The 8507-nt window shown below is 47.3% G+C and overlaps 1 pseudogene; it reads right to left on the reverse strand.

Annotated features, from left to right (window-relative positions):
• Positions 1-658: 658 nt before the first annotated feature.
• LOC146635878 (endonuclease domain-containing 1 protein-like) lies at positions 659-3146 on the reverse strand (annotated as a pseudogene).
• Between the last annotated feature and the right edge of the window lie 5361 nt (positions 3147-8507).

Raw genomic sequence — 8507 nt, forward strand, 5'->3', positions numbered from 1 at the left:
TATCATATGTATAATGTATATATTGCTCACTTATTGTATTTACCAACATCAAGGAGTTATGAGCAAAGAAAGGCCACACCATAGTGCATGTTTAAATAGGGAAAGTTTATTGATCAAAATGTATTACGCAAATACGCTTACATTTTTTTCAGCCCCCCCAATCGAGAAAACAAAACCAATTACATGTTCAAAGCAACGGAACGGTGGCCCAATATCAGAGAGAACTCCACTCTTGAGTGAGCAGTGATGATTGAGCAGTCCGTTTTATTTTGCAGATTCAAGCTGCTCTTCAAAATATTCGCCACCAGATGTCACCGGAGAGGACTGTGTTGAAAAGCTTCGAGTAATGAACCATTTTTCAATACAAGCTTCAGTGCTTCGGAAAGCTTCATTTGGCCATCACTACCAACGGATTTACTTTACCAAATTGACCTAGTGTTTCTAACAAAAAGACTCTACGTGAGTAAGTGTATGGGGTCCCCAAACTTACTCAGTCCACTTTTCTCCCACCACAATCATGAAACAAAAGAAGGACAGCAGAGACCCATCACACATGTACCAAACAATTCATACAAAGGAAGAGAGCCACACCCAGCCACAGGTGAGTCTCCTTATCAAGGTGTGCACTCCTGGATTGTCCAATCAGGGTCTCCCTCCTCTAATTAGTTGGACGACCCCAGATTGACATCAGCCTGCAGTCTGCGACCTAAGGGAACAGCAAACAAAAGGAGAGGGAAAGAAAACATGCAGCCTGCAGACACGTAACACTTACATACTTACTAAACTAAAAGTAGCTGCAGCAGACGAAAAAAAGTAATCCCGTTTCAATCTAACCCTTAATTCTCACACCGTGCTTCCAGGTAGTTTTTTTTTTTCTGAAATGCAGGTTTTATGATTTTCCTCTTTTTAGCCCCACAATATATTTTTTCTCCAGAATCCTTATGAGGAACCTTATGACTCACAATCACATTGCGCTTTTTGGATTTAAGTGCACATTTTGAGTAGACCTGGGTAGTTAAGTCTTCAGGACACCGTGTTCCAGGAAATGCTTCAATTCCAAGGGTTGTGTAGAGTGCTCCCAAGGTCTTGGTCTCCAGATATTTGTGGTGGTCATCTCTGTTCTCACCCCAGTGTGCTCCTGCCAGCCACTTCTTCTGACTGCTACTGTAGCAGCAGAAGGCTGACCAGAGCACTGAAGGAATATTTATCTTGTTGTTGTTCAGTAAGCTACTGTCACTACTCTCACTGTCACTAGGTTTTGCTCCAATTACTACAAAGCCTTCTATTTGTTTATTGTTGTTAATGCAGTTTTCATCCAGAAAGCGTTTGACACATTTCTCCATTTGGTTCCATTTTCCATGATTGAAACGTGACTTTTGTGGAACAGTGTTAGTCAGGGTAAAGGTAGATTTTTTTCTCAGTTAAATCACATGCATAAGAGTTTGGAAATAAATGTCCTCTGTCAAACCTTTGCTGGTTGTAGGGGTCGTGTTTACAGCCTGGTGTTTATAGATGATGTTGTTGTCAGCTTGTCTCATATTGTCATCATCATCTGGGTCTTCAAGCTGTTAAAACAAAACAAAACAAAAAAGCCATGCATGGCTGCTGGAAAATGGACTAAATGAACATTTAATAACTGATTGTATAAAATTGTATAATCTAAAAATAATATAGGTTAGCTTAGGGTAGGGTGACCATATTTTGTTTTTCAAAAAAAGAGGACACTTGGCTCAGTCATGAAGAGCTTTAATAATACAAGACACTGCTAGCATAATGGACAGGTTTTCGATGGGGCTCCCACAAAAACGCAAAGCAGAGGATAAATCATCACCAAAGACTAGAAAATATGGTGAAGCATATCTTCCCTTTGGTTTCACCTGCACAAGTGCCGAGGTGACCTGCCATAGCTTCCCTTTTTCTCTGTCTTTCAACAAACAACACACATTAAGGTCATAAATGGATGTTAGCCTCACTGGAGAAAATACTTAAAGGTTTTACAATAATTTGACCTTCTTCTTGTCAAAGTCAACAACTGTCACAATAACACGACTTAATTAATTGAAAATAGTGATACAGCAGTTTTAGTTTCGTGGTAAGCTACTTTATTTTATTTTCAGCATTTTCTACTTTTCATGTTTTTCTCTGAAAGATTATGTGTGAAATACAAGGCCATCATTCAGTTACTGTCCCTGTCACACTGTCGTTTCACGTTGTTTTTGTGTAACCGCTCTTTGTACATTGCAAACAGGCAAGAAACCGAATCATGTTAGAAATTAGATCTAATCTAATTTGAATAATTTGAATTTTGAAGAAAAACCCATGAAGCAATTTTTTCCTTTGATTTTTCATTTAACGCATGGCTCTGATTGCCATGGAAGTGTGAATGTTTCTACTGCACATTTGTATCCAAGAAAACAAATGTGCAGTAGAAACATATCTGGGACAAGGAAAGTGAAAGAAACTCCGTCCCGGGTCTGGTCCGTGGACCGGGTTTCTCCAAGGCGTGGGCTTAGCTTTGTCTTTACCCTATAAGATTCAAAATTATTCTTAAGTAACACTCAGCAATATATTCTCAAGTAGCACTCAGATATGCCGTCAGCGGGTTAGTTACGACGTCGGGAGCAGTTAGGAGAACAAAATGATACAGAGACTGTTCAGATTGCTTTCCCAAAATCAACTCAAAGTTTTATTCTTTTGTGCAGCAGTATTTATAGGCAGAAAGGTTCATGTGTCAACAAGTTTCAAGTTACAACCATATAAGGAAGTTCCCCCCCGCTCTGAAAGGGGCCTTCTACAATCGTATCTCAACATACCTTTGACAGGTCCGTTAAACACTAGACAGTTAGAATCCTTTGTTCTACAATTGCAGTAAGATGCACTCTCAAGGCCTATAAATGTTATACAGAGGTCTCCTACATCCTGAGTTCCTGACACAACCCAGATGGTCTTTACATAAACATCCTCTGCAAGGGAGTGATAAGTAAAAGAGTGATTTGTTGGTGTTTTCCTTCCAACCTTAGTATCTACTTTCACACCATAAAATCTTGAGTTGACAAAGCAAGAGAAAATGAGGGTTAACATAAAGAGCCTTGTTAAGTCACAGAATCTTCAGTCTAATATCATCAAAAAAGAAGTACCCAGTACATGCTCCCATAATACTAAAATATCTAACAGAAAGAAATTTTATTTCTAAGTGAAATTAGTGCTGTATAGCAATTTAACGTTTCTATCAGTGTTTCTATCAATGTATCTATCAACATGGCAAAGGGCAAAAAGGCCGAACTGGTACCAAGATGATATCATCCAAAACAGCAGCATTTGGTCCTGCAATCACCATTAAAACCTTTACTTATCACAAAAAGCTAACAGGAATCCTGCATTAGCCACCTATTTAACAAGCTCCAACATGAAGTAATGAGAGCTTTTTAATAAAAAGAAAGAAAGAAAATACCTCAGGTATACATCGTGGGTAATTATTTATGGTTTAAAAATGAGCATTTATTATTTCACAATAACGATGATCACATAGATTTTTGGCATCATGCTTATTTTCTATGCATGATTAACAATTTATGAAATTATTGGTTTCCCCTCCAACAGTGCTAACGCGAGTGTGTTCGAGAGGCGTGTGTGACTGAAGATGATATTTTCGTGTGTGTGACCCACAGGATTGTGGCTGCCCTTCCCCACTCTTGGATTCCCTGGACTTTTTCCCCTTGCACATTTTGTATATAGCACCCAGGGCTGGACTGGGACAAAAAATCAGCCCGGGCATTTTGACTACAGACCGGCCCACCAGGATAAAGAATGAAAATGTGATGTCATTCAGGGGTAAAACCGCAAAGGATTCTGGGAACTTGTGGCAAGAGGTACTAGCACACGCAGGCGTTCAATTGAACTCAGTTACACAGCGATAAAAAGAAACCCAAAAAATGGCAAGAAGCTGTTGTATTATTAACTGCAATAGCCGGTCGCATGACAGCCACGGGAAGCAGACGGGTAAAGAGTTTTTTTTTTTTAATCGGATTACGTCGTTGAAGAGAAATTTTTAAGCCATGTTTCCGAAGTAAGAGCCGACGGATGGTCTGGATATACCAAAACATCTCAGAACACTCCAGCTCACATGTTAGTCTGCTCCAAGCATTCCCACAAATTTCAGAGTTTTGTAGTATTAATACGTCATTTTTCTTAACATAATTAGTGATATAGGTTACAAGCAAGTCTGGCGCTGAACAGAAATTGTCGCGCTATGCTCCTTTATTTATTGTGCATAAATAGTGAATTGTCCTGACACAATATTGCGTTTCGCTTCTGTTATTACCATGGTACATTGACAAAAACATATACTTTTATTCACAGGGTAAAACAGTTGTTTTGTATCACTAATTGTCCAGTGCGATTACAGCATACAATATTGTAACAACCGTGGGTTAGTGGAGCTGAACTGACTAAACTGCTCACTAGCTAGAACGGCTAGCGGGGCTCTAGCAGCTATTGCTAAACTTCGCAACGAATGGAGAGCGCTTGTTCCTCATACACTGCACAACCCCGAGCATCTCAGCAGCAGACTGATAATCCCCAAATGATCCAGCAGGAGGCTGTAGTGGTTCACACCAATCATTTATTTACCATCTTTTTCTACAACAACGTAACGCTGCTGACACCAAACCCGTATCACGCTCCCACCACATAGAGTCGCGGTGTCAGCCAACCATGCCAATTCAACCCACTCCACAGAACACACATCAACTTCACTGTGACTTACATTAACATAACAATAACACAACATGCGAATCAAACACATAGGAACTAGCAGAACGATAGAAAACACAGACAACACAATACCCAGAATGCACCTGGCTAACAACCCTAGCCAGGTCATTACAATATTATTGTCACTGCTACATTTCTGTAATGCTACCAGAAATGATTTCCACTACTAATTAATTACCGTTGAGCTCAAAGGTTATATATTGTAACGATGGTTAAGTGTTACTGGACAGTGACATGTTGGTTTTCTCTGCACACTGTTGTTGTTCCTTTAAGATTCATGTTTGGTTGGGCTGCAGGAAGTAGTGAGGGTGGTGTACAGGAAGGGGTGGGGGGACCTGGTTGTTCTGTGTGTGTGCCAGGCTGAAGAGAGGTGTAGTTCGAGAGCGCTTCCCCCTGAGTTAACAACCCGCTGGCTTATGTGCCGAATAAACGGACAAACTGAGACCCCAACCGTCTGGTTCTTGTGAACGTTACATTGGTGTCAGAAGTGAAGAAAGAAAAAAGAACCCCAGAACGCCCGGGACCCTGTTGCCGGCGACGCTTGCCGTTACGAGACGAGGATGTTGCCGGGCAGGATTAAGAAGGAGAGGGAGGAGAGGGAGGAGAGGGAGGTTCGTCCGCGCTCGCCCGCCCATGGAGTGAGGGAAACGGCGCTGCGGCTGTCTGCAGAGGCTGGATTTTCTCCAGGTTTGACTAGGCTCGGGAACTGTTCGCACAGCGGCCGTGATTCCGGCGGGAAGGAGTCGACCTCGCTTGGCGCGCCGTCACGTGATGTAAACAAACATGGCGGCGCCCAGCAAGCTGCAGCGAATATAAAAACGCCTAAGTTCAGCGGCAAGACGCCATGGGAAGTGTTTATCGCACGGTTCGAGCTGTTAGCTGTTGCAGCTGGCTGGTCTGAGGAACATAAAGCTCTCCAATTGGCTTTGTGCCTGTGTGAGGATGCAGCTGCATGCCTGCTGCTGCTGACCGAGGAGCAGAGGGGAGATTATAATGCTCTGGTCGGAGCACTTCAGAGGCGCTTCGGGCAGTATAACCAACCAGTGCTACTGAGGTCGGAGTTCCACAACAGACGCAGATTGCCAGGTGAGCCCCTCCGCATTTTGGCCCATGAAGTCGAGTGCCTTTGCCGGAGGGCGTATGACAGCATGCCACCATCAGTGCAGGCGGAGTTAGCTCGGGACCAGTTCCTGCAGGCCCTGAGCCCTAAAGAGCTCCGCATGCAAACTCAGCTTGCTCGGCCGGCCACACTCAGTGCAGCCCTGGAGCTAGCGTTGGAGAGGGAGATGCTTGCAGGATCCTCTGGGGGCGCTGACGACGCACACGTGGTGAGGGCTGTGTCAGCACCTGTGGAACAGATGGAGACGCCAGCGGGCCTGTGCAGTTTGGTGCAGACAGCTTCGCTGCAGTCGCCTTCCCCTCGGGCTGGCCCACACCGCCGACCTCAGAGCTGCTGGGGATGTGGACAAGTCGGACACCTCATCAGGCAGTGCCCCAAGCTTGCAGCGGTTCAGGGAAACGCCCACGGGCCCGTGTAGGCGGGAGTACACGGGCCTGGGAGAACGACATCCCCACACCACCGCCACCTCCACCCGGTGCAGCCATCACTGTGGGCTGGACCCAGGTTGGCGGCTTTTGCCATGTTCCAGTGACGATTGCGGGGGTGTCCTGTACGGCCCTGCTGGACACGGGATCCAATGCAACGCTGGTCCGACCCGATATTGTCCCAACCGGAGCTGCTGTACAACCGACTAACGTGCAACTTAAGACTGTGACCGGTGATCTGGCCCCAATGAGAGGGAAGGGAGTGTTCCAGTTCAAGGTGGGGGACCTCGGTGTGTCTTATGCTGCCTGGGTGGCTGACGTGCAGGACGCCTGCATCCTTGGGCTGGATTTTTTACGAGCCATTGGTGGTGTACTGGACTTAGGCAAAGGCCTCCTCGTACTCCCTGATGGGAAGAAGGTGCCGCTTATTCCTCCCCCGGTCTGCACAGCATCTGCCGCGGCGTCCACCTCCACCGCAGAGACCCCTGCAGACCCGCCAGCAGAACAGCGAGCGGAGGAGGAGGAGGAGGAGAGGCTCTCAGCAGTGAGGAGTATCTGGTCAAAGAACTGTGAGGGGCTGACTCCACAGCAGCAAGAGAGTCTATGGCAGGTACTAAAAGAGTTTAGTGACATTTTTGCCCTGAAAGAAAGTGATGTTGGCTTGACACACTTGGTAGAGCACGTCATTGAGACCGGGGATGCCCAGCCTATTAAAGTGCGCCCCCGCCGCCTGCCCCTGGCTCATCAGGAGGCTGCAGACAGGGAGCTGTGTGAAATGATGAAGGCGGGCATCATAGAACCATCTGATAGCCCGTGGGCCCCCGCGGTGGTGATGGTGCCTAAGAAAAAAAGTCCTAGGATGCGTTTCTGTGTGGACTACAGACCACTCAACAAAGTGACGAAGAAAGACTCTTACCCCCTTCCCAGGATTGATGAGTCCCTCGACTTAGTAGCCGGGTCCTCCTGGTTTTCCACCCTGGACCTGCGGAGTGGCTACTGGCAGGTGCCACTGTCCCCGGAATCCAGACCGAAGACAGCCTTCTGCACTAACAGGGGACTATGGCAGTTCAAAGTCCTGAGTTTTGGCCTTTGCAACGCTCCTGCGACCTTCGAGAGGCTCATGGACAGTGTGCTGGCTGGCGTCCCACGGCAACGGTGTCTGGTTTACCTGGATGATCTTCTAGTGCACGGGAGCTCCTTTGATGCTGCCCTGGATGCCCTGAGACAAGTGTTGGAGAGGGTGGCGGCTGCAGGCCTGAAGCTGCATCCCGACAAGTGCCACTTCATGAGGAGGGAGGTGGAGTTTCTGGGCCACAAGCTGGGTCGTGAGGGCATCAGCACTTTGGAGGAAAAAATTCACACCATTACCGAGTGGCCCACACCAGCAGACCAGAAACAGCTCAAAAGCTTCCTAGGACTGGCGTCTTATTACAGGAGGTTTGTGAAGGGCTTTTCCTCCATAGCCGCACCACTCTTCCACCTGCTGCAGAAGGACCGTGACTTCATCTGGACCCAGGACTGTCAGCAGGCGTTCGACACCCTCCGCAGATCGCTGACAGAGTCCCCAGTCCTTGCCCCCCCTGACCCCGCCCTGCCTTTTGTCCTGGACACTGACGCAAGTAATGTGGGGCTGGGAGCGGTGTTGTCGCAGGTTGGACCGGAAGGGGAGAAGGTGGTGGCGTACTTCAGCCGGGTCCTGAACAGGAGCGAGCGGCGCTACTGTGTCACACGACGAGAGCTGTTGGCTGTGGTGGCGGGGGTGAGACACTTTAAATACTACCTGTGCGGCACAGCATTTGTTGTCAGAACTGATCATGCTGCCCTTCAGTGGCTGATGTCTTTCAGGGAGCCAGAGGGACAGGTGGCTCGCTGGCTGGAGGAGCTCCAAGCCTTCAATTTCACCGTGGAGCACAGAGCAGGGACGCACCATTCTAACGCAGACGCCCTCTCTCACCGCCCATGTGCTGCAGCTGGCTGCCGTTACTGTGAGAAGCGAGAGGAAATAGAGCGGGAACTCACGACAATAGACGGAGCAGCACAGCTCGCCTGCAGGGTTCTTCTGGTGGTGGATGCAGCGGAGTGGAGGGCACGGCAGGAACAAGACACAGACCTGCTGCCGGTCCTGCAGTGGCTGGAGAAGGGGGAGCAACCCCTTTGGGATGAGGTCACTGGGTTTTCCATCTGTACCA

This window comes from Diplotaxodon limnothrissa, linkage group LG3 (genome assembly GCF_057381915.1).
Source record: "Diplotaxodon limnothrissa isolate DT_005_m linkage group LG3, D_limnothrissa_male_GT1.1, whole genome shotgun sequence".
Classification (NCBI taxonomy): domain Eukaryota; kingdom Metazoa; phylum Chordata; class Actinopteri; order Cichliformes; family Cichlidae; genus Diplotaxodon; species Diplotaxodon limnothrissa.